The sequence below is a fragment of the Scyliorhinus canicula genome, chromosome 2, assembly GCF_902713615.1.
Source record: "Scyliorhinus canicula chromosome 2, sScyCan1.1, whole genome shotgun sequence".
NCBI classification, from domain to species: domain Eukaryota; kingdom Metazoa; phylum Chordata; class Chondrichthyes; order Carcharhiniformes; family Scyliorhinidae; genus Scyliorhinus; species Scyliorhinus canicula.
In genome coordinates this window covers 232,842,073-232,860,230 of record NC_052147.1, presented here as the reverse complement: position 1 = coordinate 232,860,230, position 18,158 = coordinate 232,842,073, and the positions used below count along the sequence as shown (strand labels likewise).

The following is an 18,158-nucleotide window of genomic DNA, read 5'->3' as shown; positions in this document are numbered from 1 at the left end:
AACAACCATGTCTTTCAAGACTTGTGGGAGGAAACCGGAGCACCAGGAGGAAACCCACGGAGACAAGGGGAGAATGTGCAGACTCCGCACAGACAGCGACCTAAGCCAGGAATTGAACCTAGGTCCCTGGCACTCTCAAGCAACAGTGCTAACCACTGTGCTATCGTGCCGCCCATGTTATTGGATGAACCTGAACTTCCTCCAATTAAATATTGAGAAGACCAAAATAAGGACACAAAATGCTGGAAAAACACAGAACGGGAGAACGTGCGGACTCCCCACAGTGACTCAAGCCAGTAATCAAACATGCGTCCCTGGCACTGTGAAGCAACAGAGCTAACCACTGTGCCAACGTGCTGCTGCAATTGCTGAAGTCTATTTCTCTTAAAATTATAATTTGTCTCTTCCAGAAGTCAATGAGTTTTGTATCAGAAGGTTCCTTTCAATGGGAAATTCACTATCTCTCTGCTGGATATTAAAAACTGTAATATATATGGGGCTGGATTCTCTGCCGTTGGGATTCTACGTTTTGCCGGCAGCTTGGGGCTTTCCTGACAGATCTGGCTGCGGCAGGGTGGAGAAACGTGCCCATGGTCTTACCTTGAAAGCAAGGGAAGGTAGCTCCTGCTGCACCATGGGTAGCTTTTCCAGACTACTCAACATTGCTAGTAGCTTTCATACTGTATTAACCAAAATTGTTTCTTCAGTCACCTGACCTTACTTTCCTCATAATTATTTCAGAAAGGGTTTGTTTATCTGTACAATGGATGGTGCATTTGGGTGGGGGGAGGTGGTGAGCAGGTTCTGTAATGTTTAGTCAGTAACCTCCTGAATGAGTCACTATCCATCTTGATTAGATGGGAACATATGGCCAGGTGGTGGGGGTGTGAGTAGACTCTGTAATGTTTCAGCCATTAACCCCCTAAACAGGAACATAGGGACAAGAGTGGGCCATTTAGCCTCTCAAACCTGTCAGCCATTCAATGAGATTACCTGCGGCCTAACTCCATAAACCTTAATATCATTGCCTAACAAAAATCCATCTTAGATTTAAAATTAATAACTGTTCAACTGCTGTTTGTGGGGGAGAATTCCAAACCTCTAACATCCTTTATGTGGAAAAAGTTCTTCCTAGTGTCTCTCTTGATTTGTCTGACCCTAATTTTTAGACTATGCCGCCTAATTTTAGAATCTCCAACCAGTGGAAATAGTTTATCTTTATCCACCCTCTCTTTTCCTGTTAATATCTTCACGTTTTTGATCAGACCACCCCTTAACCTGTACGGTAGCACAGTGATTGCTTCACAGTGTCAGGACATGGGTTTGATTCCCGGCTTGGGTCACTGCCTGTGCGGAGTCTGCACGTTCTTGCCGTGTCTAGGTTTCCTCCGGATGCTCTGGTTTCCTCCCACAAGTCCTGAAAGATGTACTTGTTGGGTGAATTGGACATTATGAATTCTCCCTCAGTGTAGGGGCCTCACGGTAGCATGGTGGTTAGCATCAATGCTTCACAGCTCCAGGGTCCCAGGTTCGATTCCCGGCTGGGTCACTGTCTGTGTGGAGTCTGCATGTCCTCCCCGTGTGTGCGTGGGTTTCCTCCGGGTGCTCCGGTTTCCTCCCACAGTCCAAAGATGTGCGGGTTAGGTGGATTGGCCATGCTAAATTGCCCATAGTGTAAGGTTAATGGGGGGATTGTTGGGTTATGGGTATACGGGTTACGTGGGTTTAAGTAGGGTGATCATTGTTCGGCACAACATTGAGGGCCGAAGGGCCTGTTCTGTGCTGTACTGTTCTATGTTCTATGTACCCGAACAGGCGCCGTTGTGTGGCGACTAGGGGATTTTCACAGTAACTTCATAGCAGTGTTAATGTAAGCCTACTTGTGACACCAATAAAGATTATATTATTCTGGTGAAAACAGGCATAATTTGTGTAATCTCTCCTCGTAACCTAACCCCTGTAGTCCAGATATCATTTTTGTACTCCCTTCAAGACTGCTCCAGGTGAGGTGTAACCAGGGTTCTGCATAGCCAAAGCATACTTTGTGTCTTTATGAGTCACTTTAATGAGATAGGAACATCTGGGACCTATCGGGTCTGGATACTTAAGTTACAAGCAAGACAAATATGCATTTACAAACTGAGCTTCTCTTGTGGCAATTTAAGAAGCTAGCAAGAAGGTTAAAGCTCTGTTGTTTCAGGGCATGGCCACTGTAGGGCAGCACGTAGCAGGTGAACTGCTTTCTGCTTTGCTTTTCCTGCCATTGAGACTATGTTGCAACATTAAAGATTGTTTTTTACAAATGGAAGATGTTACCTCTGAATATATTAACCCAGGTTAAAGGTTTGCAGATGAGATTGTACAACATATTAAAGGATTTACCAGTGTTATTATTCCAACTGTTGGAGGAAGTCGAATTTTCAAAGATGATTGAATCCATGACTGGAATGTTTGGGCATGTATTGGTTCACATTAACTGATTATTTAGATTCCAATCAATTAGGCTGCTTTGCTTACATATATAAAACTCAATTAGTTTTATTGTTTTCCTCCCTGAGAAGGAGAGGCTGAATTGTTCCCAGTATATTATTTTTATTATCATTTATTTTTAGCCTTTGGTCATTTGCTGTATTTTGATCAATGGTGCTTTCAGTTCAATTGCAATTTGATCTGTCTGTGTTGAAATTTAACTAAACTGACCGTGTTACTAATGTTGTCCAGTCCACTAAGGCTTCATAGGATAAGTTTCCTCTTTGTTCTGAAGTAATTTGCGGTGTCCCACATGTATACTGGATCCACAGTTCGAATGTCTGATGCTATTCTGACCATCCTGTAGTTGTGATCTACATACAATGCAATTTAAAAAGTAACTTGGCAGCAAAGAGGAAACTATACATGAGATGATTTATATTCCATTTTTACTGTTGTTGTTTTATGGTGGGTGGTTGTAATGGCCGGATGTTGATGATCAGGATATACCTGATGCACTGTAGATAAAGTTATGAAATAGGATTTTTAAGTTTATTCTGCTGCAGCTGATTATTGCTGAATAGGATTGTCACGTATGCATACATTGATTTCATAGATTAAATTTCCAGATTTGAACTCCTTTACAGCTGAGCCACCCTGTCTCAATCCTTTTATTTGAATCTCTTTAATCTATTTGTTTGCTAGCCCTGACAGGGAGTGTCATAATATACACACAGGTATATGATGGTGCATAGGCAGACACTGACTGATACACTGAATGACCAATCAACACACAGAACACAGCAGCCAATCACCACACAGGACACGGCCACTATAAAGCCAGAGGGCACTAGTTTTCCCGCTCTCTTGGGATGCAGCCTCTGAGACAGCCAGAGCCCGTGATCAGCAACACAAACATCTACCATGTGCTAGCAGGATAGTCTGGTCAGGTTAGCCTCAGGTCTCCAGTCAACTTAACATAGTGTCAACCCACAGTGCAAGTAACAGCTCATAGTTAAATAAAATAGAGTTGTACTTCTACAAGTGTTGGTAGCCTGTCTCTCTCTCTCTGCTATGGTAAATGCAGTCCTCACAGATCCAGCATACCCAACACATCATGGTACCAGTGCATGATGTTAGAGTTTGATGGACCTACCCTGAGATAGTCTGCCTTTGACCAGCGATCAGCCATCCGGTAGTATGGACAGTGTCCGCCCTCCCCCGCCGCTCCATCACCGGCAACCTCGGTGCCAACTGGAAGATATTTAAGCAGAAGTTTCAACTGTACCTCGAAGCCACCGACCTTGAAGCCGCCTCAGATGCCAGAAAGATTGCTCTCTTTCTCTCCACGGCCAGGGACCATGCCATCCACATTTTTAACTCCCTCACATTCGCTGAAGGTGAGGACAAGACCAAGTTCAAAACAATCCTGCTCAGATTCGACAGTCACTGTGACATCGAAGTCAACGAAAGTTTTGAACGCTACATCTTTCAACAGTGTCTGCAGGGTAAGGATGAACCTTTTCAATCTTTCCTAACCCATCTTCGCATCCTTTGCGCAATCCTGCAATTATGGCTGCACCTCCGACTCAATGATCCGCGACCAGATCATTTTCGGAGTGCACTCGGACCCCCTATGCCAGCAGCTCCTTAAAGTGAAACAGCTCACCCTCTCTATAGCCATCGAAACCTGCGTTCTGCATGAGCATGCCACTAACCGATACTCGCACATTCAAGCGGCAGAGACGGCACAGCAAGGCCCCCACGATGTGGAGCGGGTGCAGGACGTAAAACAGCTCCAGGGCCTGAACCTGGATGAGGGCAGCCATTTTGCGCGCTTTTCCCGGGCTCCCGTGCATGCGCGCACCGACCGAGGGGACGGCGAGGCCGAAGACTGCGCAGGCGCGCACAACATACGACCGCGTCGCACATGCGTGGTGGTGCACTGAGCGTTCTGATGTCACGACGTACAACAACTGTGGCTCCTCCCACTCAAAGCGGCAATGTCCCGCGAAATCTCGACTCTGTCTCCAGTGTGGCAAGCTTGGCCACTACGCAGCCCTGTGCAGGTCCGCTCAAACACCTGCCTCCCGTCGCTCCCAGCAGCAGCACAGGAAAGTCCGGACCGTACAACAACCGGTCACAGATTCCGACTCCGACATGGTTCCAGATCCTGACACCGAGGATCTCAAATCCCCATTCCGGGTGGGCATCATCACCAAGCATACGGTGCTTCAAAAGAAAAAGGCCAAGCCCTTCCCTGTGATGAGCATTAATCCGGACAATGAGTGGTGTGTCACCTTTACAGTCAACAAATCTCGCACCCGATTCAGGCTGGACACCGGCGCTTCAGCCAACCTCACTTCGCAGTCTGACCTGGACAGCCTCCACATTAAGCCGACCATCCTTCCATCCACCTGCCAGCTTCTTGACTACAATGGCAATGCCATTGCTGCCAGTGGCTCATGCCAGCTTGTGGTGTCACACCGTTCCTTAAAGGCCACCCTGCACTTCGAGATTGTAGGGTCCACCAAAGCTTCCCTGCTTGGTGCTCAGGGGTGCCAGATCCTAAACCTCGTCCAAAGGGTTCACTCCATGTCACCGGCTGAGGCATCAGCATTGCCGGACGCCAACTTTCAGACACAACTGCTGAACATCATTACTCGATACCACAGCGTCTTCGAGGGCATGGGCACACTCCCATACACGTACAAAATTCTTTTAATACCAAATGCCACGCCTGTGGTTCATGCACCCCACTGGGTGCCGGCGCCCCTTAAGGACCGCCTCAAGCAGTAGCTGCAGGACCTCCAGGACCAGGGCGTCATCTCTAAGGTAACAGAACCCACCGACTGGGTCAGCTCCATGGTGTGTGTTAAGAAACCATCAGGAGAACTACGCATTTGCTTCGACCCCAAAGATCTGAACCGTAATATCGTAAGGGAACACTACCCTATCCAAAAGCGCGAAGAACTCACCTGCGAGATGGCTCGCGCAAATTTTTCACAACATTGGACGCCTCCAAGGGGTTCTGGCAGATACAACTTGACGCATCCACTCGGAAGCTCTGCACCTTTAACACCTCATTTGGCCGGTATTGTTACAACCAGATGCCATTTGGCATCATCTCAGCCTCGGAGGTGTTCCAACGAATAATGGAGCAAATGATGGAGGGCCTCGAGGGGGTGCGGGTATACATAGACGACATCATCGTCTGGTCTACCACCCCGCAGGAACACATCGATCGCCTCCAATGTGTCTTACGGAGAATCCACGAGCATGGCCTCCGCCTCAACAGGGCCAAATGCTCCTTTGGTCAAACAGAATTCGTCGCCCACCACAGAGACTGAATTTATGAAGTGCCTCAATTTATGAACTGACTGAATTCATGAACTGATTGTTTCATTACCCTGGTTCTTCGTTCGCTCGTTTGTACATACTGTTATTTATATCCCATGTTTTGTTACATACACTCTATCTGCACTAGACACCTTCCCGTGTAAATATGTTAGGATTTTGTATATAGTCATGTAAATATGCTCACATGCTCTCTATATAGTCACCTGAAGAAGGAGCCGTGCTCCGAAAGCTCGTGTTTGAAACAAACCTGTTGGACTTTAACCTGGTGTTGTAAGACTTCTTACTGTGCTCTATATAGTCAGGCACATTCACATACCACACTATTTATTGCCACGTACGCATATTTTTTCAAAAAGGGGGAGATGTCATAATATACACACAAGTATATGATGGTGCATAGACCGACACTGACTGACACACTGAATGACCAATCAACACACAGAACACAGCAGCCAATTGTCAGACAGGACATGGCCACTATAAAGCCAGAGGGCACTAGTTTTCCCGCTCTCTTGGGATGCAGCCTCTGAGACAGACAGAGCCCGTGATCAACAACACAAACATCTACCATGTGGTAGCAGTATAGTCTGGTCAGGTTAGCCTCAGGTCTACAGTCAACTTAACATAGTGTCAACCCACAGTACAAGTATGTTTAACAGCTCATAGTTAAATAAAATAGAGTTGTACTTCGACAAGTGTTGGTAGCCTGTCTCTCTCACTGCTATGGTAAATGCAGTCCTCACACACCCAGCATACCCAACACATCAGGGAGGATTTAAACTAATGTGGCAAGGGGATGGGAACCAATGCAGGAAGTCAGATGGTAGTAAAGAGGGGACATAAACCAAAGCTAGTAAGGAGAAAAGTTGACGGCAGCGAAACAGATTGAACTGCCTATTATGGCAGGGGGGGTGGGAACCAGAGGAGTCGATCAGTGGGAGAAATAACTGAGGGAGAGCTACAGATTAAGGCCAGTAAGATTATGAGGAAGAGCAGGCAGGGAGTGGTTGGTCAACATAGCGGGGCTGGCATGCTGAAATGCATTAGTTTCAATGTGAGGAGTATTTCAGGTAAAACAGATGAATTTAGAATTTGGATTAGTACATGGAATTATGATGCTGTTTGCTATTACAGAAACTTGGTTGAAAGACAGACAGGATTGGCAGCTAAACGTTCCAGGATTTAGATGCTTCAGGCAGGGTAGAGGGGGATGCAAAAGGGGTGGGGGAGTTGCATTATTGGTTAAGGAGATTATCACAGCTGTGCTGAGGGAGGGCAAGTTGGAGGGTTCAGGCAGTGAGGCAATCTGGGTTGAGTTCAGGGATAGGAAGGCTATTGTCACAATGTTGGGGGTTTACTACAGACCTCCTAACAGCGAGCTGGAGATAGCGAAACGGATATGCAGACAGATCTTGGAAAGATGCATAAACAATAAGGTTGTCGTGGTGAGTGATTTTAACTTTCCCTTTATTGACTGGGACAGACTTACTGCTGGAGGCATGGATGGAGCAAAATTTGTAAGGAGCGTACAGGAGGGTTTCTTGAAACAATATGTAAATAGCCCAACTCGGGAAGGGGCCATATTAGATCTGGTGCTGGGACATGACCCCGGCCAGGTGATCGAAGTTTCAATAGGAGATCATTTCGGGATCAGTGATCCTAATTCTGTAAGTTTTAAGCTGCTAATGGAAAAGGACAAGAGTGGTCCTCAGGTGAAGGTGTTAGACTGGGGGAAGGCTAATTACAACAGCATTAGGCAGGATCTGGAGAGTGTTGATTGCGTGAGGCTGTTTGAGGGAAAATCAACGTCCAGCACGTGGGAGGCTTTCAAATGTCAGTTGATTAGAATTCAGGACCGGCATGTTCCTGTGTGGATGAAAGATAAAGGTGGCAAGTATAGGGAACCCTGGATAATGAGGGATAATATGAACCTTGTCAAAAAGAAAAAGGAAGCATTTGTAAGATCTATAAGGCTTAGGACAGATTAAGCCATTGTAGAATATAAAGCAAGTAGGAAGGAACTTAAGGTAGGAGTTAGGAAGGTTAAAAGAGGTCATGAACCCCAGTTGGCAAACAGGATTAAGGAAAATTCTACGGCGTTTTATTAATTTCTAGGTACCCCTCTATACACCTCCGGACCCGCTCACACACCTCCTCGTCTGATAGCAGCCCAACCTCTAACCTCCACATCGGGCGTTGGTCCCTCCCCTCCCCCAGCTCTAGATCCACCCAATGCGGGGCGTGGTCTGAAATAGCTATCGCCGAATATTCCGCACCTTCCACCCTCGGAATGAACGCCCTGCTCAGAACAAAAAAGTCAATCCGGGAGTAAGCCTTGTGAGCATGGGAGAAGAACGAAAATTCCCTAGCCCCCGGCCTCATGAATCTCCAGGGATCCACCCCTCCCATCTGGTCCATGAACCCCCTCAGCACTTCGGCCGCCGCCGGCCTCTTACCCGCCCTGGACCTCGAGCGATCCAGTGCTGGGTCCAGTACTGTGTTAAAATCCACTCCCATTATTAAACCCCCCCCCCCATCTCGAGGTCCGGAATCCGACCCAGCATACGGCGCATAAAGCCCGCATCGTCCCAATTTGGAGCGTACACATTGACCAGCACCACCCGCTCTCCCTGGAGCTTACTGCTTACCATCACATATCTGCTACAGCTATCCGCCACCACACGCAACGCCACAAACGACACTCTCTTCCCCCCCCCCGGTTCTTCGCATCTAACCCCGAATGGAACACTTGCCCAACCCACCCCTTTCTCAACCTTACCTGATCCACCACCCTAAGGTGCGTCTCCTGGAGCATGGCCACATCCGCCCTCAGCCCCTTCAGATGCGCGACCACCCGGGCCCACTTGACTGGCCCGTTCAGACCCCTTACATTCCAGGTGACCAGCCGAATCGGGGGGCTACCCCCCCCCCCCCCCCCGTGGCAGATCTTCGTCCCGACCCCCCTAAAGGCCTCAGTTCCCCTTCGACCCTTCCAGCAGCAACCCAGTACTCCCCACCACACTAGCTAGGACTACAGCGTTTTATACATATGTAAAGAGCAAGAAGGAAGCCAGAGAAATGTTTGGCCCATTCAAGGATATTGGAGGGAATCTACGTATGGAACCAGAGGAAATGGGAGATATACAAACCGAATACTTTGCCTCAGTGTTCACTAAAGAGAAAGACTTTCTGGATGAGGAGTATAGGGTAGAGTGTGTAGATATTCTGAGTCATGTTGATATTAATAAAAAGGAGGTGTTGGGCATCTTAAAAAGCATTAAAGTAGATAAGTCCCCAGGGCCTGATGGGATCTACCCTAGAATACTGAGCGAGGCAAGGGAGGAAATTGCTGGGGTCTTGAGAGTAATCTTTGTATCCTCATTGGCTACAGGTGAAATTCTAGAGGACTGGAGAGTAGCCAATGTTGTTTTATTATTTAAGAAGGGGCAGCAGGGATAATCCAGGAAATTATAGGCCGGTGAGCCTTACGTTAGTGGTAGGGAAATTATTGGAAACTTTCTCAGAGATAGGATTTACTCACATTTGGAAACAAATGGACCTATTAGTGATGGACAGCATGGTTTTATGAAGGGGAGGATGTGCCTCACTACTTTAATCAAGTTTTTCGAGGAAGTGACAAAGGCGATAGATGAGGGAAAGGCAGTAGATGTTGTATATATGGACTTCAGAAAGCCTTTGATAAGATTCCTCATAGTAGATTGGTACAAAAGGTGAAGTCACATGGGATCAGAGGAGAGCTGGTAAGTTGGATACAGAAGTGGCTTGGGCACAGAAGACAGAAGGCAGTAGTAGAAGGGTGCTTTTCTGAATGGAAGTTTGTGACTTGCGGCGTTCCACAGGGATCAGTTCTAGGTCCTTTGTTGTTCGTGATGTATACAAATGATTTGGAAGAAAATGTAGCTGGTCTGATTAGTAAGTTCGCAGACGACACAAAAATTGGTAGAGTTGCAGATAGTGAAGAGGATTGTCAGAGGATACAGCAGGATATAAACTGGTTGGAGTCAGATGGAGTTTAATTCCGGACAAGTATGAGGTAATGCACTTTGGAAGGTCCAATGCATGCAGGCATTACACAATAAATGGTAGAACTCTTGTGAGTATTGACAGGCGTGCATGTCCACCGATCACTGAAAGTGTCAACGCATGTGGCTAAGGTGGTCAAGAAGGCATACGGCACGCTGGCCTTCATCGGTTGGGGCATTGAATATAAAAATTGGCAAATCATGTTGCAGCTGTACAGGTCCTTAGTTAGGCCTCATTTGGAATATCGTGTACAATTGTGGTCCCACACTACCAGAAGGATGTGGATGCTTTGGAGAGGGCACAGAAGCGGTTTACTAGGATGTTGCCTGGTATGGAGGGCATTGGCTATGAGGAGAGGTTAGATAAACTCTGTCTGTTCTCACTGGAATGGCGGAGATTTAGAGGCGACCTGATAGAGGTCTATAAGAGTATGAGTGGCATGGACAGACTGGATAGTCAGATGCTCTTTCCTAGGGTAGGAGAGTTAAGTACTAGGGGACATAGGTTTAAAGTACTTGGGGAAAAGTTTAGAACAGATGTGTGAGACAAGTTATTTTACACAGAGGGTGGTAAATACATGGAATGCGCTGCCTGGGGAGGTGGTGGGTGCTGGTACGATAGCGGCATTTAAGGGACATTTGGACAAATGTATGAATAGGGTGGGAATGGAAGGATATGGACTCCGTTAGTGCATAACAGTTTTAGTTTAGGCAGGTACCATGGTCGGCGCAGGCTTGGAGGAAATAAGGGCCTGTTCCTGTGCTGTATTGTTTTTTGTTCTTAGTTCGATTTCTCTCTGCTCCCAAAACATCTAACCAGCCCTAACTGAAGTCACAAATGACCTTCTCTGTAATGCATTACATTTCTCTGTTCTCCATTGACCTCTCGGCAACCCTTTACTGTGACTCACACCACCCTCCTCCAAACATCAGGAGATGTTGAGCAGATTGGCACTCTTGCTATGGAGAAAGAAGACTGTTATGAGGTGACAGAGGCCTTTATCATTGTGAGGAATTGTTAGTGTTTCACATATCCTCCTTTGTTCTTTTTTTGTTATGCTTCTGTGAAGCAAGATGTTTTACTATAAAAATAATGCATGAAAGCAAGATGTTCCAGACTTAATTGATCAAAACATTCATTTTTTTCCTCTAAGAATCTTAGATTTATTTTTGTTTACATATTCATAAAATATTTACAGTGAAAAGAATTGGATCTCATTTTTTCGGCCTGAATTTTTGGATATGAACTTTCTGCTATCTGAGTATTTTGCAGCATTCAGGGTTCAAAATTTGTCCTTGCTGTAAATCTGTTGTGTAACCAGTAGCGGGTTCTGTCTTGTTTTGCTGTAATTTGTTGATCTTTTTGAATTTCTTGGTGGTTTTCTGTGCATCCTGCACCAAACTATTCCATTGTTTTTTGGTTGCTTGGATTGTGTGTAAAAGAGCAAATAATAACATCTAAGTCCTGCTCCAGCCTATATCACCCTTATTAATCAGGGAGTGCTTTTACCGGAAGTATGCCACCAAAGTTGTTTGTAAAATCAGAGTGTTTTTTTGCTTACTACTCTATTCTTTTGATGACGATTTTCTAATCACTCTTCATGCACATTACTGGTCAGATTAACATGTTCCTTGCGCTTAGGGACTGGAGGTTTACTAGCTGTTGCTTCTGTGAAAATGGATGCAGAAACTACAGTGTAGCTGTGTCCTCAGAAACAGACCAGTTGTTTAAATTTAAAGCGCCCTGTTCTTTTTTTTCCAATTAAGGGGCGATTTAGCGTGGCCACTCCACCTATGCTGCATATCTTTGGGTTTGTGGAGGTGAGACCCACGCAGACACAAGGAGAATGTGCAAACTCTACACGGGCAGTAACCCGGGGCTGGGATCGAACCTGGGTCCTCAGCGTCATGAAGCAGCGGTGCTAACCATTGCGCCACCGTGCTGCCCTTGTCCCGGACATTTTAGTGCAATTTTAAAAAAACATCTGTTCATGGAATGTGAGCATCACTGCTAACATTTATTGCCCATCTTTAATTGTGTTTGGGAGCAATGCCTTGGAGTCACATGTAAGCCAGACCAGGTAAAGATGGCAGTGTTCCTCCCCTAAAGGACACTGGTGAACCAGGTGGGTTTTTATAATAGTTTCATGCCCTCCATAACTGAGACTCACTTTAATTTCCAAATTTTTTTTTACAGATTCATTGAATTTCTTAATTTAGTTGAACTTAAATTGGTGGGATTTGAACTCATGTCCCCAGAGCATCAGCCTGGGCCTATGGATTACAAGTCCAGTGACATTACCACTACCCTAGTACAAGTGGCATGATTACATCCCTGTAAACATTAAAAAGGAACCATAAATCTTCTGCATGACGTACAGAGAGCACTGTTGCTATATAGTTGAGTCATTTTCCCAAATTATTTTTTGGCTTCAGCAAAAAAAAGTATTTTAAGAACCTAACAGCAATATTTTGCATCCCCCAACACTGACATTTTAAAAGTCATTCACTGAAAGTGTTAATGCCCCTTCATATTCAGGGATCTCCTCTAGTAGCAGGGGTTTGATCAAAGGTCTGTTAGTGCTGTAAATAATTTGATATTGGTTCTATCAGAGATATTCTAACCCTGTTCAATGAGGGCACATCACTGGCAGTAAAGACAAACTACTTCCACCATTGGCACTTGCTATCAGGTGCACTATTTTGGGTCCTTCGGCCTACTGATTCACCAGGCCCTCAGAAACCTCCCCGTTGGCGGAATAAACAGATAGTGAAGAACACATCGCAGACTGCTTCCAAAATATGAAGGCCATTTAGTCGATGCTTTTAAACTTTGCACAGCAAATGGAGAAAATCACTTGGATGCTTTCCCACTTACCTGCTCCCCTCCCCCATCCCTGTGTGGTGCTCACTCTCTGGTGCTCTCACACTCTTCTACTCTTGTGAGTGCATGCTTTCATTTGCTCCTTGTGCAGCACCCAATGTGGGTGGGGTAGGTTTTATGGGGCCTGCGAGAGTCAGGTGTGTGGTGGGCTTAATTAGGCAAGAGTTGAAATCTTGCTTTCCCAACAGTGGCTTCAAATTGAGAGATTAACTCAGCGATGTGTCTGAGGCGGTTCAGACCTCAGCCCATCCTGTGGCAAATTCCTACTTGCAACATGGATACTCATTATATTAAAACTTTCTGTAATTAGATCCAACCTTCATGATAAAGTCAGCAGCGCACAGGAATTTATTTTGGATGGCTTGCAGCAAGTTGGTTTTGTACAGTTGTGCCTGAAGTCACCAGTTTTCCTTCTTGAACTCGATGGCATGTGAGGGAAGTAGGAAAATGGCAGCTTGTCTAGAGGCTCGATTTCGGAAACAGTGAGATGGTGGTGAGATGGGAGTGCTGTGGAGTACGGGCGGGACATGAAGGAGTGAATTGGGCAGGGCTTGGCCTTCTGGGGGATGTTGGGGGTGTCAAGGTAAGAGAATGAGGGACCCAACGGGCACTGTAAGTATTGTGCAAGTGTGTGCCCGCCGCAGTGTATAAGTTGGCAGAGTTCCTTGAATTTACTTGCATCTTTTCAATTATCTCCGCTGAGAGTGATCTTGGATAACATTCTTTGCAATGTGTGGTGAATGTATAAATACTGTTAATTCACCAGTATACTGTATTACGTTATACTATGTTATTAACCCTGTGGGCTCCATCTATGAGCCATTGTGTGGCTTCACCCACAGGGGGAGATGTTGAAGCATGTACGGGCTCCGCCCATGGTTCCGCCCTTTAGAGGAAGAGCAGCAGACCTGCGGGACCGCCTTCAGTATTGTATTGGTCGCAGGCAGGCAAAGTTGTAAGCTGATTAAAACCACTCTTTACTTCGACACGTGTCTTAGAGTGAATTAATGGTCGTATCAATTTAATCAACTTAAAGAACTACTATGGAGCTAGCCCTCATACCTGACAGACTGGAGCTCAATCCACAGGCCACGGAGGCGAAATAAATTTTTTCACATTGGCTTCGGTGTTTCAAGGCCTACCTTGCCGCGTCGTCGACGTCATCCGTCACGGATGAACAGAAATTGAGTCTCCTCCACGCACGGGTGAGCCATCGCATTTCTGCCCAGCTCGACGAAGCCATCGCCTATACAGAGGCCCTCGCAATACAACAAACAATCTCCCTCGCCTCTGGGTCGCACTCAGTACAAATCCAAGGGTGCACTACTGCAACCGTAACGATACAGGGTGCCGAGTATACTAATTTTCAATTGTATGTGCTCCCAGACCTCTGCGCCCCTCTCCTTTTAGGACACGACTTTCAGTGCAATCTCAGGAGCCTAACTCTTAGTTTTGGCGGACCCCTGCCCCCGCTCACCATATGCAGCATCGCAACCCTAAAAGTCGACCCTCCTCCCCTCTTCGCTAACCTCACCGCTGATTGCAAGCCAGTAGCCACTCAAAGCAGATGGTATAGCATACAGGACAGGACGTTTATTAGGTCCGAGGTCCAGCGTCTCTTGCGGGAAGGAGTCATAGAGGCCAGCAATAGCCCCTGGGGAGCTCAGGTGGTGGTCGTCAAGACCGGGGAAAAGTTCCGGATGGTGGTTGATTACAGCCAGACCATTAACCGGTTTATGCAACTTGATGCGTACCCCCTCCCCCGGATTGCAGACATGGTGAATCAGATCGCGCACTACCGCGTGTTCTCCACGGTAGATCTGAAGTCTGCATACCACCAGCTTCCAATCCGCCCGGAGGACCGCCACTACACGGGACGGCCGCCTTTTTCATTTCCTCCGGGTCCCCTTTGGCGTCACGAGTGGGTTTCGGTGTTCCAACGAGCGATGGACCAAATGGTGGACCAGTACGGGCTGTGGGCCACGTTTCCGTACTTGGACAACGTCACCATCTGCGGCCATGATCAGCAGGACCACGACGTCAACCGATTTCTCCAAACTGCCCAAAAACTTAACCTCACTTATAACCTCACTTAGGGCAGCAGGGTAGCATTGTGGATAGCACAATTGCTTCACAGCTCCAGGGCCCCAGGTTCGATTCTGACTTGGGTCACTGTCTGTGCGGAGTCTGCACATCCTCCCCGTGTGTGCGTGAGTTTCCTCCGGGTGCTCCGGTTTCCTCCCACAGTCCAAAGATGTGCAGGTTAGGTGGATTGGGCATGATAAACTGCCCTTAATGTCCAAAATTGCCCTTAATGTTGGGTGGGGTTACTGGGTTATGGGGATAGGGTGGAGGTGTTGACCTCGGGTAGGGTGCTCTTTCTAAGAGCCGGTGCAGACTCGATGGGCCGAGTGGCCTCCTTCTGCACGGTAAATTCTATAAATTCTATGAATAACAAGGAGAAATGCGTTTTCCGCACTACCAGGCTAGCCATCCTTGGCTACGTCATGGAAAACGGGGTCCTAGGGCCCGACCCTGACTGTATGCGCCCCCTCCTACAACTCCCTCTCCCTCACTGTCCCAAGGCCCTCAAGAGGTGCCTTGGATTACGCCCAGTGGGTCCCCCAGTATGCGGACAAAGTCCGCCCACTATTTAAGGCCACCCTTTTCCCACTGGCAGCCGAGGCTCGCCAGGCCTTCAACTGCATCAAGGCGGACATCGCCAAAGCCGCCATGCGTGCGGTGGACGAGTCTGTTCCCTTCCAAGTGGAGTGCGACGCATCAGAGGTTGCTCTTGCTGCCACCCTTAACCAAGCAGGCAGGCCGGTAGCGTTCTTTTCATGCACCCTCACCACCTCTGAACTTCGACACTCCTCGGTCGAAAAAGAAGCCCAAGCCATCGTAGAAGCCGTGCGGCACTGGAGGCACTACCTCGCTGGTAGGAGTTTTACCTTCGTCACCGACCAACGATCGGTTGCCTTCATGTTTGATAATACGCAGCGGGCCAAGATCAAGAATGATAAGATCTTGAGGTGAAGGATCGAACTCTCCACCTATAATTACGATATAGTATATCGTCCTGGGAAGCTCAACGAGCCCCCAGATGCCCTGTCCCGCGGCACATGTGCCAGCGTGCAAGATGACCGACTACGGGCTAGCCACAACGACCTCTGTCACCCTGGGGGTCACCCGGCTCGCCCAATACATCAAGGCCCGCAACCTGCCCTTCTCCACCGAGGAGGTCAGAGCTATGACCAGGAACTGCCAAATCTGTGCGGAGTGTAAACCGCACTTATATCAACAAGATAAGGCCCACCTGGTAAAGGCATCCTGGCCCTTTCAATGCCTCAGTATTGATTTCAAAGGGCCCCTCCCCTCAAATACTCGCAATACCTATTTTCTCAACATTATAGATGAGTTCTCCCGTTTCCCATTTGCCATCCCATGCACCGATATGACCACCCCCATTGTTATCAGAGCCCTGCACAGTGTTTTCACCCTGTTTGCTTTCCCCAATAATGTCCACAGTGACAGGGGCTCGTCATTCATGAGCGACGAACTGCGTCAGTACCTGCTCAGTAAGGGCATTGCCTCGAGCAGGACTACCAGTTACACACCCAGGGGAAACGGGCAGGTGGAGAGGGAGAACGTGACGGTCTGGAAGACCGTCCTACTAACCCTACGGTCCAGGAATCTCCCGGTTTCCCACATGGCAGGAGGTCCTCCCCGATGCGCTCCACGCTATTCGGTCCCTCCTTTGCACGGCCACAAACCAGACTCCTCATGACCGCTTGTTTGTCTTCCCCGGGGGAACTACCACAGGGGCCTCGCTTCCGTCCTGGCTGATGACACCGGGTCCTGTCCTCCTCCGGAAACACGTTCGGACCCACAAGACCGACCCCCTGGTAGAGAGGGTCCAGCTCCTGCACTCAAACCCACACTATGCATATGTCGAACACCCCGATGCCCGGCAGGATACTGTCTCCTTCCGAGACCTGGCGCCCGCAGGCTCCTCCACCACTACTGTACCCCCCACTCTATACCCCGCCCAACCACCCATGTCCAGCGCTTCACCCACAGGGGGGTGGGTTCACCCACAGGGGGAGATGTGGAGCATGTACGGGCTCCGCCCATGGCTCCGCCCTTTAGAGGACGTATAAGAGCAGCAGACATGTGGGACCGCCTTCAGTATTGTACCGGTCGCAGGCAGGCAAAGTTGTAAGTTGATTAAAACCACTGTTTATTTTGACACGTGTCTTCGAGTGAATTGATGGTCACATCACAATGCATAGAAGCCAGCGGAGCCTGAAAATTTAGCCATATCCACAGAGTGCTGAGGATAACACTGGAAACTAACAGAAATATTCCATAAAGAACAAATGCAAAAATACAACCCTGGGTGTGATTCTGTGGCCCTGTTGTTCCAGCACCGATCCCACTATTCCTGGTGAATAGCGAGAGAGCCCCTAAATGGGTTTTGTGCCAGGCGGCAAACTGATTGCGATGCCCCTGACTTACGGCGCCTAAATGCTTCAAACCTATTTAAATAGGTGCAGCCTTGTCGGGTCTGGAGTGTTGGCTCCCAGGATTCACCGGCCCAGTGCAGCTTGAGGTCGGCCTTCAATCAGTATTGGTTTCCATAAACAGAAACCAGACGTGATGACTATGCCAGGGTGTTCGGAGGCTATTGGAGTCCACGGGTGGCTGGGAAAAGGGCAGGACAGTGACTTGGCACTGGCCCTGGCACCCAGGAAGCGCCAATGTGGCACTCTGACATCATGGCAGTGTCAACCTATCACTGAAGAGGTGCCAGGTTGGTACTACCTTGGTGCCAGGGCAATGCCAAGAGGTGAGGCCTGAGTGGGGGCTGTGGCCATGAAAGGGGAGTGAATGGGTGCATAAAGTGGGGCATCCGGAGGGGGGATGCATGAAGGGGTGTCTGAAGGGGGGGTGGCCTGAAGGGAAGGTTATGAAGGGTGAGTGTGAAGGGGGATATGAATAATGAAGCCTTAAGTGGGTGCATGGGGGTTTGCCTGAAAGGGGAGGTGGCCTCAATGTTGGGGGGTAGCACAGTGACACCACAGTACAGTATGCTTACTTGGTGGGGGTGGGGGGGGGGGGGGGGGGGGATGTTGCCCCGATGCCGAATACTTGGGATAGGTGTGGGGTCACCCCCAGGCAGTTCATAAGATATAGGAGCAGCATTGGGCCATTCGTCCCATCGAGTCTGCTCCGCCAGGATGGGTGGGGATGGGGCTGGGTCCCCTTCATGACTAGGTGGAGTGCAGGGTGGTGACGTGGACATTTAGTGATGGCATGGGGAAGGTTGCCCCTCCGGGTTCGAGCATTTGGAATGTTGCCCATGTCTGTGGGGGGTCACGATGGATAGATGGATTTGTTTA

At 48.2% G+C, this 18,158-nt stretch overlaps 1 protein-coding gene across 2 annotated transcripts in view; it reads left to right on the top strand.

The window, feature by feature from the left end:
• slc12a8 (solute carrier family 12 member 8) overlaps window positions 1-18,158 on the top strand; it is a 247,400-nt gene that overhangs the window by 35,638 nt on the left and 193,604 nt on the right. The gene's annotated exons all lie outside the window — the stretch shown is intronic.